At 44.9% G+C, this 17730-nt stretch overlaps 1 protein-coding gene and 1 pseudogene across 1 annotated transcript in view; one reads left to right on the top strand and one right to left on the bottom strand.

Moving 5' to 3' along the window:
- The window catches only part of LOC143975899 (piRNA biogenesis protein EXD1-like), a 174148-nt gene that overhangs the window by 39847 nt on the left and 116571 nt on the right, over positions 1-17730 (bottom strand). The window lies entirely within an intron of this gene.
- On the top strand, positions 4278-4395 carry LOC143979527 (5S ribosomal RNA; annotated as a pseudogene).

Raw genomic sequence — 17730 nt, 5'->3', positions numbered from 1 at the left:
AGACATAATATACAAAAATAAAGTGCCAAAAGGTAACGCTTTAGGGCATGAGGCATGAAAATGCCATATAAATTATGTGGTAACCTTACTACTCAACCGCACATAATGCCTTCAGAATGCATCTTTTGCAAAGTGTTAGGCAGAATTTATAATATATGGCATTATGCCTCTTGACCTAAAGTGTTGTGGTTTATAAAGTAACACCACAAAAATGCTGGTCAACATACAATAACACTATGTAATTGTAATCATTCATTACATAGTGTTATTGTAGAGTGTTGATTGAGCAGTATTTTTGTGGTGTGTTACTTGTAATTTTAATGTAAAACATACCTGAGGAGGTAACAGTTTTCAAGAAGGAGCCATATCCAACAAAAGTACTGCTGCTGTGAACTGCTGCTCAACACTGTGTGTGCAAAAACACAAGTGCCAAAAAATAAAAGGTAACGCTTTAGGGCATGAGGCATGAAAATGCCATATAAATTCTGGCTAACACTTTGCAAAAGATACATTCAGAAGGCATTGTGTGGTAACCTTACTACTCACCCACACATAATGCCTTCAGAATGCATCTTTTGCAAAGTGTTAGGCAGAATTGATATGGCATTATGCCTCTTGACCTAAAGTGTTGTTGTTTAATACCACAAAAATGCTGGTAAACATACAATAACACTATGTAATTGTAATCATTATTACTTGCATAGTGTTATCGTAGAGTCGATTGAGCAGTATTTTTGTGGTGTGTTACTTGTTATTGTAATGTAAAACATACCTGAGGAGGTAACAGTTTTCAAGGAAGGAAGTAAGGAACCAAGCCCAACAAAAGCACTGCTCAACACTGAGCCTGTGCAAAAATAATGGCCAATACACTGAAGGCAGCCATGAGCCATCTCAACATAAATGCACTAATACAGCCCAACAAGAACAGTGTATGAGTGCAAAAGGTTGGGGGCCTGTGTTACTTACTCCATTGCAATGCTATATTTTAGCATTGCAATGGAGGAAGGTTAGCATATCGACATGCTCTGATGTTAGGCTTGCTCTTTTTTTTGTCACAATGTTGCCAGCAACTGAGAAGAGCCTTTCAGATGGGGCTGATGTTGCAGGCACAGACAAGTAACTCTTTGCCAGCATGGCCAAGATGGGAAACCTCTTCATTTTCCTTCCACCATTTTAGCAGATTTTCTTCCTTTGGAATAGCCTGCTCACTGAAATAAATGTGTATCTCATTCCTCACAACTTCACTGTGGGTTTCTTGATCTTGGATGTGACCAGTCATGTCATCCTCGCCATTACTGTGGTGGTCATCTGAATCTGAAGAACAGAGCAAAGTGTCTAACAGAGACACTTGCCTCTTCTCAGAAAATGTAATGTCTGCAGTGGCTGACTATTGTTCCTCACATCGATGTTGCGTTTGCTCTTCCTCATATCTTCTTTACACTTCAAGAGCAAGAGCTTGGACCTTGAGGTGAACTTTTAAACTGTTCTCTGCTGGCAGGAATTTTAGTTCGCCGAATCTGGGGTCCAGGGCTGCTGCAATAAGACATAATTTTCTCCACCATCATCTCTGAATTTAGTTTCCCGCTCCCATCTTGATGTCATCTCCTGTGCAGCAACATTTTGGAAAGCCTTGACTGCTGCTGTCTCGCAAATTGTGCTCTGTATGGATTTCTGGAGGCCCTTTACCAGAGGAGGTAGAGCAGAAGCAGTCACATAGGACTCTCCACTCAAGAAAACAGTAGCACACTCAAATGGCTTCAGGACTTGTTCCACTTCCTCAAGTAAGCTCCACTGATCATGTTTTAAATCCAGGAAGCGCTTCCCTCGTGGTGTGAAATCAGGATCGGAAAGCGTTGCAGTCACAGGCCAGGCCAACTCTGTTCAAGCAGGCGGCTGATCATGTGTAAAGTACTGTTCCATCTTATGGATACATCATTTATTAGTGCATGCTCAGGGGTACCCATTTGTTGCTGCTTTGCTTTAAGCTTTGTAGTGGCCAGATCACTTTTTTTTTTATGTTTCACAAGGCCCTTTGCAGCCCTCAGGGTCTTGCTGATCTGGGAATCCCTCAGGGCATGGTTGACAACTAACTGCAATGTATGAACAGCACACCTGAGAGAAGAGATGCCATGCTTATCTTCCAAAATACGCAGAGCAGCGACAACATTTGCAGTGTTATCATGGACAACTACATTTACATTGGCCATGGATATCTCAGACTTTTCAGCTGCTTTTTCTACCCAGTTAGCAATGTTTTCAGCTGTGTGCCGATCTTCAAGTGGCATAGTGGTCAGATTGTACGATGTAAGATTCCAGTCTTCATTGATAAGGTGTCTTGTGACACCCAAGTATGCCTCTGTGGCAATACTGGTCCATGCGTCTGTGGTGAGAGCCATTTTTGATTTCACATCTTTGAGTGACGATTTCAATCTTTCAAAATTCTCCTCATATTTATTCTCCATCAGCTTAGTGAAATGGGACCTGGAGGGAAGCGCATATCCTGGGTAAAACGTGTTGATCATCTCACAAAATCCTTGACTGTCTACAATAGAAAGAGGTCTCATATCTTTTACAATCATGTTGAGTATGCTATTGGTATATGCAACGGCCATTTGGGGTGTGCAAACAGTGACATCCTTTTTATGGAAGAAGAACTCCTGTACACAGCTTTGCCTCTTGCTGAGAAAAAAACAAAAAAACACACACACAATAATAATTAACATTTAGGAACTTGAATCAAGTTTAACCAACATGAATGCTCAATGCTAATAATGTAGTTGTACTGTGTATTTCAAAGAGAGTACGGGTAGGGTAGTAAATGTCTGCAATAAATTAATATTATATTGTTTCTGCTCTATGTATTTTGGAAGAAAAGCATGGCATCTCTTCTCTCAGGTGTGCTGGTCATACATTGCAGTTAGTTGTCAATGACAACCATGCCCAGAGGGATCCCCAGATCAGCAAGCCACTGAGGGCTGCAGTGCAAAAAGTGCCTTGTGAAACATTTAAAAAAAAACATGAGATGGCAACTACAAAAAAGAAATTAGCAAAGCACAGCACAGCAACAAATATGTACCCCCTGAGCATGCACTAATAATGATGTATCATCCGTAATAATTACTAGAAGTAGCAGCATATATTAATTGACCACAAATTACTCCCATTGTCTCTCAAAACTAAAAAAATATTAGTAAGTGCTTACAAAGATGGCTCGTCCGTTTGAGGCCGTACAGCGCCAGGATGTTTTTTTCTGAGGTGCTCGTGCAGCGCAGTAGTGCTGCCGTGGTACGCCATTTCGGTTTTGCAGAGGGAACAAAGGACCATTTTATCTGGCCCCTGTTTAAAGAATTCTCATGCTTTTGAAAGTCGTGGTCTGGCTTTTCGTGCTGCACCGGAACTTTTTTCCCCCATTCCCGGGAGCAGGAGGAGCAGCAGCCACCACCATTACCGCCATTTACCGCCATTGAGAAGTGCGTGATGCGTCGAAAGCTTTCCCGCACGTCGCCGTATTTTCGTAGTCGACCAATTTCTTTGGATGCATTATCCAAAACATCCCTAAATAGCGGCTTCAATGCAAAAAGGAAGACTAGCCAGGAGCTTCTTACAAGGCGCTTAGTGAAAGGTGCAAGGCCTGAAGGATAGAATCTCTTATAGCAACTATTGCAAACATAAAGCTGCCTCCTGGGCCTGCTGAGCAGGATAACCTTCAACACCTGTTTAAACTGGTCTCTCAATGATTAAGCAATTACTGTCAGCGCAGGCTGAGACACTCAATCTGCCAGAGAAAAAAAAAGTTTGTTTTTTACCTTTTTATCTGTTGGATCCCTAAGCATTTGAGCATTGTCTGCCGGACAAGTCAAACGTATTCACAAAGGATATACCAGATCCTTGAGAACTGCAGAAGAATTCGGTAGCCCACTTAGACCAAAGTATGGTCACCACATTTAACTACCAGAAATATCTAGGTTGGATTCTCAGCCTAGGAGAAATCTTCTTTAAAACCATGAAGAAGACTAAAATTCTTGGGTCCGATCATAAGTAAAGTACACCCAGAAAAGGGTATTCAAAGATCAGTGCCATAGAGGAACTGATTTAGGTGGTCGAAGCAAGATGAATTTCTTCTATTCAACTTTGCATGAGGTTGTTGGGAAAGATGGTGGCTTCATTCAAGGCCCTTCCTTATGCTCAATTTAATTCGAGACTGCTGCAAAACAGTATCCTATCGGCTTGGAACAAAGGTGTTCAAACTCTACATTGCCAATGTGTCCGACTCCAAAGCTTACGGCCACATCATCCTGATAGCACCCGATCTGTCTAATCTTGGAGGCTAAGCAGGTTTGGGCCTGGTTAGTACCCAGATGAGAGATCACATGGAAATTCCAGGTGCTGTAAGCTAAGTACGCCAGAGCCTCAGTTTATGGTTAATATCCAAACATCTACTAAGGGGAAAATCCTTCCTTTAGTTACCAGGGAAGTGGTAACAACACATGCCAACCTTTTTTGTTTAGGTTGGGGAACAGTCCTGGAAGAGCCAACTGTCCAAGAAAAGTGGCTCAGATCAGAAATGACCTTGCCCATTAACCACCAGTATTCACAAATGAGATAGCAGATCCTTGAAAACTGTGGAAGAATTCCCCCTATTCGATTGAACCTGACGGTGGAAGCCGCCATAACTGCCTGGAGGCTGATGCCTCTGGCACAGGAGATGAGCTTTAAAACGAAAATACATTTATTCCTTTTCCTAAATGGTAAAAGGGGTGCTTTCCACTACAATTTCTTTGGATGCATTATGCTAAGAAGGATAACCTTCAACACCTGTTTAAACTGGTCTCTCAATGATTAAGCAATTACTGTCAGTGCAGGCTGAGACACTCAATCTGCCAGAGAAAAAAAAAGTTTGTGTTTTTTTTCAATAGGAATTCCACCTTTTTATCCGCTGGATCCCTAAGCATTTGAGCATTGTCTGCCGGACAAGTCAAACTTATGCCGCGTACACACGAGCGGACTGTATGGCGTACTTAGTCCGTCGAAACACATTTCAGCGGACAATCCGCTCGTGTGTGGGCTTCAGCGGACTTTTTCAGCGTGCAGTCCGGCGTACTAAGTATTTCGGTTTTTTAGAAATTCTGTCCGTCGTACTTTGGTTTCAGCGGACAGTACGGTCGTCGGTATGCTAGTTCGACGGACTAAGAATGGCGCATGCCCAGAAAGGATTTACACGGCGGAAGGGTGCTTTGCTGTGTCTTGGACTTCCTATTTCTAGTCCCGTCGTACGTGCTGTACACGTCATCGCGCAAGCTTTCGACGGACTGTTTGTGCATCCGTGTGTGGTCAAGTCCATTCAGTGGAAAGTACGACGGACTGTCCGTCGGATTGTATGACGAACTAAGTATGCCATACAGTCCGCTCGTGTGTACGCGGCATTATTCACAAAGGATATAGAAGCGTTAATTGCTGTATACCCTACTTAGTGAATTTCCTCCACCATAGGATAAAGTAAGAAAACTTTTTAGGAAGGAGAAAAAAAAATGCTTATCTGGGTGAGCCTCTCATATACAAAAAAGCTCTTCCAGCAATGAATGGACAGGAAAAGGCATGCACGGCTTGAGGGGACTTTAGTGAACCCAAACACTCAGTTAAGGGTACATAAATGTGGAGCGATCATTCAGCGAGAAATTGCATCATCAATCTTAAGATTGTAACAGCTGATTCTCCCGCATTTGACACCTCAGAAGAGGAGTTATCAGCCTCACCACTGTCCCCTGAGGGAATTTGCCCTCTCCTGCCCCTAGTTCCTCAGTTTGAGGGCCCTGGGTAATGGAAGAGGACCTGTTGCATTTTTACCCACACTGGGATGCGATTAACGTCGCTAAGCTTTTTTTTATCATAAAATAAACAGGTGCTGCAGTGTTAAAAACAGTTGCAGACATTTAATGGCCCTGATGGTCACTCTGACCAGCCACCCACTCACAGGGGAGGATGCCATTTGTAGAGATGAGTAGGCTTTCCAGGGCTTGAGGGAGACCCTTTTAGCTCTTTTTTGGGGGTGTTTCAACCCCCCCCCCCCTTCTGACCATAGCCCGATGCACAAAGCAGAGATACTACCAGAAAAAATTTGGATTTTTTGTGCATACCGTAAAATCCTTTTCTCTGTAATTCACCGACCGACAGTTCCTCTCTTAGCCATTGGGTTGTTATGCAAATTACTAGGAGAATACTAGCCATTAGTTGAAATACAACACTCACAACTCTTGGGCAACAACCCTCCAGCCTGCCATGCAGTCATCAGTACGTCAACAAGCAATATAACGTAAAGAGAAAAAGGAGGGGCGGGTGCTGCGTCAGTCGGTGAATTACAGAGAAAAGGATTTTACGGTGAGCACAAAAAAATCCTATTTTCTCTTATATTCACCTACCGACACAGCTCCTCTCTTAGCCATTAGGACGTCCCCAAGCAGTGCCAAATGAGGGGTGGGAAAACAGCATAGAAACTCCATCCACCGTGGCAAGTGGGAACTAGTGAAACTTTACCCACAAAAAAAACAACAGGGCGTGGAGAAATCCACCACAAAACCAGGGTGCCCTCAACAGGAGTGACTACCCACAACTGCACCAAAAGCTGCGGAATGTAATGCAACAGCACATTAACTTAACGGTACTGCGTTTTTATAGAAAAACAAGGAAAAATAAAAAAATATTGTATATTCAATTGCAACTATACGGCCGCCTGCAAAACTTTGCGGCCAAAACAGGCATCAGCCGATGCACTGACGTCTACCTTGTAGAACTTGATAAACGTATGGACAGACGACCAGGTCACTGCTTTACACTCTACACACCTGCGCGACAGACGCTTGGTGTCCGAAGGCCCAAGACGTTCTGATTGCCCTTGTGGAGTGGGCCGTGACCAGAAAGGGCGGCACCTGCCCTTTCAAGGCTTAGGCTTGCACTACAATCTGTCTGATCCACCTGGAAATGGTGGCCGATAAGACCGCCATGCCTTTCTTTGGACCAGCCATGGAAACAATGAGTCTGACTTTTGAAAGGGAGCAGTGGCAGACAAATACACCTTAAAAGCACGAACCACGTCCAGAGCATGAAGGGCCACCTCCTTAGGGTGTTTCAGCTTAGGACACAGAGATGGTAACACAATGTCCTCATTGATATGAAAAGCCGAGGCTATTTTCGGCAGAAAAGACAGTTGCTGACGCAACACCACCTTATCCTTGTGGATAACCAGATAGGGCGACTTGCAGGACAAAGCCGCCAGTTCCGAAACCCTCCTGGCCGATGTGATGGCCACTAGAAAGACCACTTTCTGGGGAAGAGTCAACAGGAGAATCTCCTTGATATTTTCAAATGGCGGTGGAGGAGCCACCAGCACGTCTGACGCACCTGCCCGCGGATCTCGTCCTGGACACGAATCTCGGCACCTTCTGATTGAGATGGGAGGCCAGAAGATCCACGTTTGGTGTGCCCCAACTCAGGCACAGTAGCCTGAATATCTCTGGATGCAACGCCCATTCTCCTGGGTGCAGCATCTGGCGACTCAGATAGTCTGCCTGTCAGTTCTCCACTCCCGGGATGAAAATGGCCGACAGGGCCGGTACGTTTCGCTGTGCCCAACGAAGTATGCGAGAGACTTCCTGTGTGGCGGCTGTGCTTCTTGTTCCCCCCTGATGATTAACGTATGCCACAGCGATGGCGTTGTCTGACTGGATCCTGATCGGACGCCCGTGAAGTCTCATCGACCATGTGGAGAGGCACAGCCTGATCACTCTTAGCTCGAGCAGATTGATCGGCAACTTGGATTCTTACGCTGACCAGAGGCCCTGAGCCATCTGAACCCCCATCACTCCACTCCATTGTGATCACTGTCCACTTCAGAGGTAGGAACGACTTCACGGACTGAATCACCGGGGACCACAGCCACCAGATCAGTGAATCTCTGACTGACTGGCTCACCTGGATCTGTCAATCCAGGGACAACTGAGATTTTGTTAAAATCTCCTTCTGCAGGACTCTGGTGTGGAACTGGGCATATGGTACTGCCTTGAAGGAGGCTACCATGAGCCCCAGGACTCGCATGCAGAAGTGGAGCGACGACCACTTGCAGTTAATCGGCAGTTTTACTGCGGATCTGAAAGTCTGAAGTTTGTCTGAAGGGAGAAACACTCTCACTTCCTTGGAGTCCAGCAGCAAGCCCAAGTACTCCAGACGCTGGGTCGGTACAATCACTGACTTCTTTAGGTTCAACAGCCACCCAAATTCTTGCAGGGTCTGCATGGTGATCGCCACATCCTCCTCTAATTCTGAGGCAGAAGATGCCCTCAGGAGGAGATCATCTAGGTATCCCACAATCGCGACCCCACGTTGCCGCAGCAATGCCAAAACTGGAGCCAATACCTTGGTAAAGACTCGGGGGGCTGATGCCAGACCAAAAGGAAGAGCCACAAACTGGTAGTGAGCTTCACCGACTGCAAATCGCAGAAACTTTTGATGCCGAAGGCATATGGGTATTTGCAGGTACGCATCCTGGATGTCTAAAGACGCCAGGGAGTCCCCTCGATGGAGTGCAGCGACTACTTTCACAAAGTGATTGAGGGCTTTTAGGTCCAAGATTGGACGTACCCCTTCCTTCTTGGGAACTACAAACAGATTTGAGTAGAATACCTGGAAATGTTCCAATTCCGGAACCGGTACAACCACCCCTCGACCCAGCAGGTCCCTTACTGCCCCCAAGAGGGCCTCCCAGCGGGCCGGGGATACGGGTATGCTGGAGGGGAAGAATCTGTTTGGCGGCCAAGAGAGAAACTATCTTGTAGCCGGCGGAAATCAGATTGCAGACCCATTGGTTGGATAGCCGAGATTACCACTGGGCTGCAAACTCCCAAAGGCGACCCCCCACCCGGGACATGGGTGGGGACAAACCTTCAAGCGATAGCACTTTTGTTCGCAGGCTTGTTAGGCTTGTGGTTCCAGGGACGTTTTTGTCCTACGTGGTCGTCCTGTCGGGCTAGGGACGTTTAGCTGAAGCTCCGGGCGGATAAAAAAGACGTTTGTGAGTGGAAAAAGAGGGCCATTGCCTACGGCGTGGCTCCTTAGCCTTCCTGGTCTGTGGAAGTAGGGGCCGCTTTTTTGCACCCTTTTTCCCACGTGCCGCCTCCATCTTGGCAACGAACGAATTGAGGACCGTCGTCAGGGTGTCCATGGGCACTGCGCAGTCGGCAAGGATAGCCTGGATTACGGGGGAAGAAACACCAATTTCTGAAGCCATGCTGACCCTACCCTGTCTGCACCTGAAGGGGACTTAGGACAGTGACAGTCCCACCCTCCTTACTGCCGCTGGCTGAGGGGCTCTTTCCTGCTGGACTCACCACCCTGAGGTGTTCTGTGCTATTCAGCAGGTAGTGCCTGTAGTCCCTGTTGGCTCTAAGGTGCAGAGGAAACAGTGCTGTGTGGGTGAAAGCAGCTGCAAATGGTGCTAAAACCGCTCTAAAGTGTGCTCAGGCTTCAAGAAAATGGCTGTCCAGCGTCCAGCACAAGGACATAAAACACAGGGAAAATAGCTGTGAGAGCACAGGAGCACCAAAAAACGTCTTCAGGCTTCAAGAATGTGGCCGCCGGTGTCCTGTATAGGAAATCACCAGGAAAATAGCCGCTGAAGCCCAGGAGAGCATGCTGCCCTTGCCCACACCTAAAATGGCCACCGAAAGCAGCTCCATGAGGTACAGGGAGAAATCAATAGCGGTGAGCACAGCGCTGCGCAGGACATCAGCATGGCCTCACAGACACCTTCCAGGGGCATGAAGAACAGGACCCAGGACACAGGTAGACAGCGCAACCCCCCCGGTGAGAGCCCCCCCCCCCGGAGAGCCCCTGCATAGAATCACACACACCGCTCAGCAGCCACATGCAGCACCCCCCACAGGGAGGGGGGGAGGTAAGATAGGGATAGGGAGAGAAGAGAGGGAGCTGAGGGACCCCCAAATCGACCTCCCGGGGAATGCCCAACTGCTCAGCCCCACCGAGGCAGGGAGAGCTGTACTTACCAGTCCTAAAGAGCTGGGAGACATTCCATCACAGACCCACTCACTGATCAGTACAGGGTGGCTGCTGGCCCGGCATACTGTGATGCAGACATCAGTAGCCTGGTTATATATATGCCCCGGAGCATAAAATCTCACCGACCACCTCTGGAGGTTTCGTTGTGGCCTGCATAGCGCGTAGCTGCAGCCTGCACGCGCTTGATGGCCGGACTGGGGAGACTACAAGGATAAGAGTATCCAGCCTGTCACCCACCCGGCTGTTGATAGTAGATCACAGGATCAATCAACTTTTGCAAAATTCACGCTTCTGCAGAAAAAAAGCATGGACGGATGGGCCTGCAATGTTCCTAGGACCTTCTCCTTCACTAGGCAAATTAAAACCAATGACTGCATGGCAGGCTGGAAGGTTGTTGCCCAAGGGACCGCCCCCTGGGCGGAACTAAAGAGTTCTGAGTGTTGTATTATAACTAATGCCTAGTATTCTCCTAGTAATGGGCATAACAACCCAATGGCTAAGAGAGGAGCGGTGAATATAAGAGAAAAAAAAAATTGCATCCACTGCTTGATCAATAGTCCAGCTACTGCTGCTATTAATGCTCAGCCTGATGCAAATAGTTAATGTGTTAAATAGGAAATGCCTGTATCACCAAAACCTCTTTCATGCTCTTCTTTGCTCTTATGTTTCTCCGACAATTTTGCAGCCAGCATAAATAGAGTTTCTTTTTTTTGTTTTGTTTTTTAAAACACACTCCTGTGTTGGAGGACGCCAACGCCGCGCTAAGCCCCGCCCCCACCATCGCATCGTGCCTCCCCTCCTTTCCTGGAAGCCATCGCCATGTAGGGGCGGTGAAAGGAAACGGCATAACATTTACTTTAACCACTTCAACCCCGGACCAATTGTCAGCCTAAGCACCAGAGGTCTTTTTACAATTTCGCACTGCACTGCTTTAACTGGTAATTGCGTGGTCATGCAATGTTGTACCCAAACAAAATTTGCGTCCTTTTCTTCCCACAAATAGAGCTTTCTTTTGATGGTATTTGATTGCCTCTGCGATTTTTATTTTTTTGCGATATAAATGGAAAAGGACCGAAAATTTCGAGAAAAAAAAAGATATTTTCTACTTTTTGTTATAAGAAAAATCGAATAAACTCAATTTTAGTCATACATTTAGGGCAAAATTTACTCAGCCACGTCTTTAGTTAAAAAAAAAAAAACTGTCAATAAGCGTATATTTATTGGTTTGCGCAAAGGTTATAGCGTACATTTTCTGGAATTTACACAGCTTTTAATTTATGACTGCCTATCTCATTTCTTGAGGTGCTAAAATGACAGGGCAGTACAACCCCCCCCCCCCCCCAAATGACCCCATTTTGGAAAGTAGACACCCCAAGGAAATTGCTGAGGGGAATGTTGAGCCCATTGAATATTTTTTTTTGTCCCAAGTGATTGAATAATGACACAAAAAAAAATAAAAAAAAATAAAAAAGTTTACAAAAAGTTGTCACTAAATTGCTCACACATGCCATAGTTATATGTGGAATTACACCCCAAAATATATTTTGCTGCTTCTCCTGAGTACGGGGATACCACATATTTGGGACTTTTTGGGAGTCTAGCCGCGTACGGCACCCCGAAAACCAATCACTGCCTTCAGGATTTCTAAGGCCGCGTACACACGGGCGGATTGTCTGGCCAACTAAGTTCGTCAGACAATCCGACAGACAGTCCGTTCAAAATTTGCATGAACAGACTTGACCACACACGATGAGCAGACAGTCCGCTGAAAGCGTGCGCGATGACGTGTACAGCACGTACGACGGGACTAGAAAAACGACGTCCTATACACTGCAATGCAACCTTCGGCCGTGTAAATCCTTTCTGAGCATGCGCCATACTTAGTTCGTCCAACTTGCCTACACACGAGCGGACTGTCCGCTGAAACCAAGTTTGGACGGACAAGACCAAGTTTGAACGGACAAAATTTCGGAAATTCCGTAAGACTTTGTTCGTCAGACAGTCCGCTGAAAAAGTCCGCTGAAGCCCACACACGAGCGGATTGTCCGCTGAAACACGGTTCAGCGGACTAAGTTGGACAGACAATCCGCCCGTGTGTACGCGGCCTTAGGGTGCAAATTTTTGATTTCACTCCTCACTACCTAGCACAGTTTCGAAGGCCATAAAATGCCAAAATAACACAAAACCCCCCCAAATGACCCCATTTTGGAAAGTAGACACCCCAAGCTATTTACTGAGAGGCACGTTGAGTCCATGAAATATTTTATATTCTGCCACAAGTTGCAGGAATATTAAAATGTTTTATTTTTTTGCACAAAGTTGTCACTAAATGATATATTGCTCACACATGCTATGGGCATAAGTGAAATTACACCCCAAAATAAATTATGCTGCTTCCCCGAGTACAGGGATACCACATGTGGGGGACTTTTTGGGAGCCTAGCCGCGTACGGGACCCCGAAAACTAAGCACCGCCTTCAGGATTTAAATATAAAACGCTACCAAAAAAACTGTTAGCGATCACAGGGATCAGGCCTTACTCTGCGAAGGCTGCAGTTTTGTGTTTAGTGTTTTGTAAGTGACAGTGATCGATCGATACTGCACTTGGGTGGGCTGGGCAGAGGGGCAAAACGCAGGTGCTAGCAGGTATCTGGGCTGATCCCGCTAACAATGCGTTTTTTTGGAACCCTAAACTGCTGGGGACGCTAGTATAGATCTGATCAGTCAGATATTGATCTGTTCAGATTCTATACCACTACGGGAGGTTTATGCTTTGCGCGTGGGTGTTAGCAGTACTGGCACTAACCTAGCGCTGCCTGGGGCGACACAGACCCTGACCCTAAAACCTAATTGATATCACCCGCCGGGTGATCAGGGGGTTAAACCTTTATTGGGTAATAAATGGTGGGTGCCCTGATGCTATAAAAAGCAAACTAACTAACCAGAGTCACCCGTAACACTTATACGGTGATCACTGGTGAAAGGGTTAACTAGGGGCAATCAGGGGGTTAAAATCTTTATTAGGTAGTATATGGGGGTCCCTGGCGCTATATAAAAACCTGACGGGGAACCTAAATAACTAACTGGCTAACCAGCGTCACCAGTGGCACTTATACGGTGATCGCTGGTGAAAGGGTTAACTAGGGGCAATCAGGGGGTTAAAACCATTATTGAGTAGTATATCGGGGTACCTAGCGCTATAAAAACCTGGCGGTGAACCTAAAAAAATAACTAGCTACCTAGCGACACTAGTGACACTAATGCAACGATCAGAAAAATGATCGCTTAGTGACACTGGCAAAAGGGGGTGAAAGGGTTAACTAGGGGCAATCAGGGGGGTTAAAACCATTATTGGGTAGTATATCGGGGTGCCTAGCGCTATAAAAACCTGGCGGTGAACCTAAAAAAATAACTAGCTACTTAGCGGCACCAGTGACACTAATGCAGCGATCAGAAAAACGATTGCTTAGTGACACTGGCAAAAGGGGGTGAAAGGGTTAACTCTAGGGGCAATCAGGGGGTTAAACCTTTATTGGGGGGGGTAGGGGGCTACCCTGGACCTAACACTAACTGCCCTGACAGTTTTTACTGTCACAACTGACACTAAATGCAGTGATCAGAAAATAAATGATCACTGCAATCAGTGACACTGTAAAAAATGTAGTGCAAGCGCTCAACCTATATACACTTCTTGTAGTGCTACAAAGTGATATAAGTTCAAATGTATATATAAAATTACCCAAAGAGAAAAAGTGAATACAATATTATAAAGATACAAAATATAAAAATATATATAGTGACTTATATATGTGTATATATAACAAAAAATAGTGATTAATAGGATATTATATCCCAAAAAGAGAAGACAGTGACTGTGGATATCTGTAAACAATAATCACAGTGATGAAGTCCATAAATGGATATATAGTCCAAAGCAATCGTGCAAAGTGCCAATAGCAGCCAGGGTTCTGTGATATTGTGACCGAAGAAGACAATATTTCACCATGTGACGATCCCACCACCGTATAGGGTGCAGGCTTACCGGATCTATATGACCCTAGCAGACATACGCCTCAGGGGTCAATCAAAGCTTGCGATCCCAAAAAAGGTCTCAAGAATTGGATGTATCAGTCATGTCATATACGATCCCAACAGATCCCAACAGATGGCTAGATGTGGTCAATATTCCTCATGTGCATGTACAAATCCAACAACGACTCATAGGTAGGCATAGAAGATGAGAAGACAGAGCCAACATGGCATAATAACGTTTTTTTTAAAAACTTTAATAAAAATTTTTTACTAAAACTCACATTTCAGGAAGAACAATCAAGCGTGTCAGAGAGATAAAAATGGCAGTAGCGGAGTCCTCCCGACGCGTTTCGACCCACCGGTCATCATCTGGGGTGGACTCACACTACTGTCCTACTGCCTTATATAGGTACTCACACAGTAAAATGATGGCAATCCCCCATGTGTTGTGATTATGCCCACTTCCGGTATGTCCAAGATGGCGGACGGGCGTGCGTTCCACGCCTCGATTAATATGCGTTCCACCCATATATCTACACCATTTGAGCCCAGGAATCACAATTAGAAGTGATGGTAGTTATACTTCCGGTATACGGAAAAATGGGAGGGGGCATAGTTGTACTTGATAAAACTCAGTATGAGGAGGAAATGGCAAACATCTTGAGTGAGCCAGACACATATCGGAAATTACCTAACAACCCCACAAATGTTTACAGAAAACAATTAAAAGCCCTTGTTGATAAAGGTTACGAACAAAAAATCTTGAACAAAAAAGAGAAAGCTTTTTTGGTCCCTACATCCCCTAGAATACCTACCATCTATTATCTACCTAAAATCCACAAGAGCTTAACAGCTCCCCCCGGTAGACCCATTGTAAGTGGCATAAATTCGGTTACAGCACGCATAGGTAGATACATAGACTTTTACCTTCAACCACTCGTGAGAAAGATGCCCTCATATATACAAGATACTGGGGATACCATCAGAAAATTGGAAGGCATACAGTTCCAAGGACAATGCATTATAGCTACTGCAGATGTCTCATCCCTGTACACCTGTATTCCACAGGATAAGGGAATAGAAGCGGTACGCTTCTTTCTTGAACAAGAACGCACGCTAGTTCCTTGCCAACGTAATTACATTATAGAATTATTGGAATTTGCCACTAGCCATAGCTATTTCTGGTTTGGTGGTCAGTATTACTCACAACAAAGGGGTGTGGCCATGGGGGCCAAATTTGCGCCCAGTTTGGCCAATCTTTTTATGGCCAAATGGGAGGAGGATGTCGTCTATGCTCAGCGGAGCCCATCATTGATTTTGTGGGTCCGGTACATAGACGACATCCTCCTCCTATGGGGGGGCACCCCCGATGCCCTTCTTGAATTCTTCAGTGGTTTGAATAATAATGACAGGGGAATCTCATTAACTTACCAGACCAGCACTGATAGAATCCAATTTCTCGATTTGGAGATTGGAATTACTTCAGGGGGTTTTAGTTTCAAAACTCACTTTAAGTCCACTGACCGTAACAGCTATATTGCCATGGATAGCTGCCATCATAAAAGTTGGCTTACTTCCGTTCCACGCAGTCAATTTATTAGACTGCGTCGTAATTGTACTGACGATCGTACTTTTGTGGATCAGGCAAACTGTTTAAAACAACGGTTCTTGGATAAGGGGTATCATGCACCGACTTTAGAAAAACAACTACAGGAAGTCTCGAATATAAATAGGGACACCCTCCTGCAGGTGAAAACCCCTCGGAATGATAGTGAGAAATTTAAATGGTCCTTTATAACTACCTTTAGTATGCAACATAGGCAGGTAAAACAGATTTTTAGTAAACATTGGGAGGTTTTGAGACAGGACACTGTACTGGGTCCTAATCTTCCTGAAAGAGCTAATGTCCTATTTAGAGGGGCTCCCACCTTGCAAAGTAAAATTGCCCCCAATATCATTAACCCTCCAACACAGCCCACTTTTTTTCATAACATGGTAGGTTATTTCCCGTGCAAAAAATGTAGTGTGTGTCAGCATAATGCACTGACACAACGAAAAATCTCGGAATTTACATCTACAGTAACTGGCAAAAGATATTCAATTAAATGTTTTTGCACTTGCAAAACTAAATATGTGGTTTATTTGATAACATGCCCTTGCGGGAAGCAATATGTGGGCCGTACTACCAGAACTTTTTCCACGAGGGTCGGCGAACATATTTCTCTGATTAGAAGTAAATTATCCAAGCATACGGTGCCGAAACACTATAGGGAATGCCACAGTAATGACTTACGTGGCACTCAATTTATCGCGATAGATAAATACATTCCACCTTGGAGAGGGGGACCCCTCACTCGTGGGGTCTCCAGGCTTGAAACTTTTTGGATATATGAACTTCAGTCCCACTCCCCATTCGGTATGAATGTGGAGTGGGACATTAATGCGTTCATTGATGATTCATAGGACCTTTAGGCATTAGCAATGTGTAGTCTGGTATTGGGTATGTTTGTAGTCTGGCATCGGGTAGGTTTTCACCCGTGGGTATCATTTATGTAGTAGTTCTTAATTTATTTTATATATCTATACTTTTATTTTCAATTTTATTTTTTGAATGATCTTATCAATAATATCCATTCATTTTTATGGTATATGGTCATTTTGACCATAAAGTTATTATTCTATAGCACGTGATGTATTTTTTGCACAGTGTGAAGCATTGATGGCTTACTTTCTGTATCATCAAGTCGCAATTTCATTAGTGGCCATTAGGTGTCATTAGCGCCACCTTTTTATCAGTATAAGAGAATAGACAGTGATTTTTCTATATTCATGTCTTGTTTACATCCCCATCCCGCTCCGGAAGTGATGTACATTTACTTCCGGTTCCGGGTCTTGTGGATGCGCACTTCCGGTTCTCGACCACCATCTTAAAAAGGGTTTTGGATACAATTTTTACTTATTTGTAAGCCCACAACATCCCAATTCTTTTATATGTTGGCCCCTTTTTACATAGAGACCATTTTAAACAGGTCTCTGTCTATATTTCTTTTTCACACATCAATATGAATAGGTGAAACGCATCCTATGCGAGGCGTGGAACGCACGCCGGGCCGCCATTTTTCCGTATACCGGAAGTATAACTACCATCACTTCTAATTGTGATTCCTGGGCTCAAATGGTGTAGATATATGGGTGGAACGCATATTAATCGAGGCGTGGAACGCACGCCCGTCCGCCATCTTGGACATACCGGAAGTGGGCATAATCACAACACATGGGGGATTGCCATCATTTTACTGTGTGAGTACCTATATAAGGCAGTAGGACAGTAGTGTGAGTCCACCCCAGATGATGACCGGTGGGTCGAAACGCGTCGGGAGGACTCCGCTACTGCCATTTTTATCTCTCTGACACGCTTGATTGTTCTTCCTGAAATGTGAGTTTTAGTAAAAAATTTTTATTAAAGTTTTTAAAAAAAACGTTATTATGCCATGTTGGCTCTGTCTTCTCATCTTCTATGCCTACCTATGAGTCGTTGTTGGATTTGTACATGCACATGAGGAATATTGACCACATCTAGCCATCTGTTGGGATCTGTTGGGATCGTATATGACATGACTGATACATCCAATT

This window comes from Lithobates pipiens, unplaced genomic scaffold (assembly GCF_037356315.1).
Source record: "Lithobates pipiens isolate NorthernLeopardFrog02 unplaced genomic scaffold, aLitPip1_a1.2 Scaffold_13, whole genome shotgun sequence".
Taxonomy (NCBI): domain Eukaryota; kingdom Metazoa; phylum Chordata; class Amphibia; order Anura; family Ranidae; genus Lithobates; species Lithobates pipiens.
This window is presented reverse-complemented; position numbering and strand designations above follow the sequence as displayed.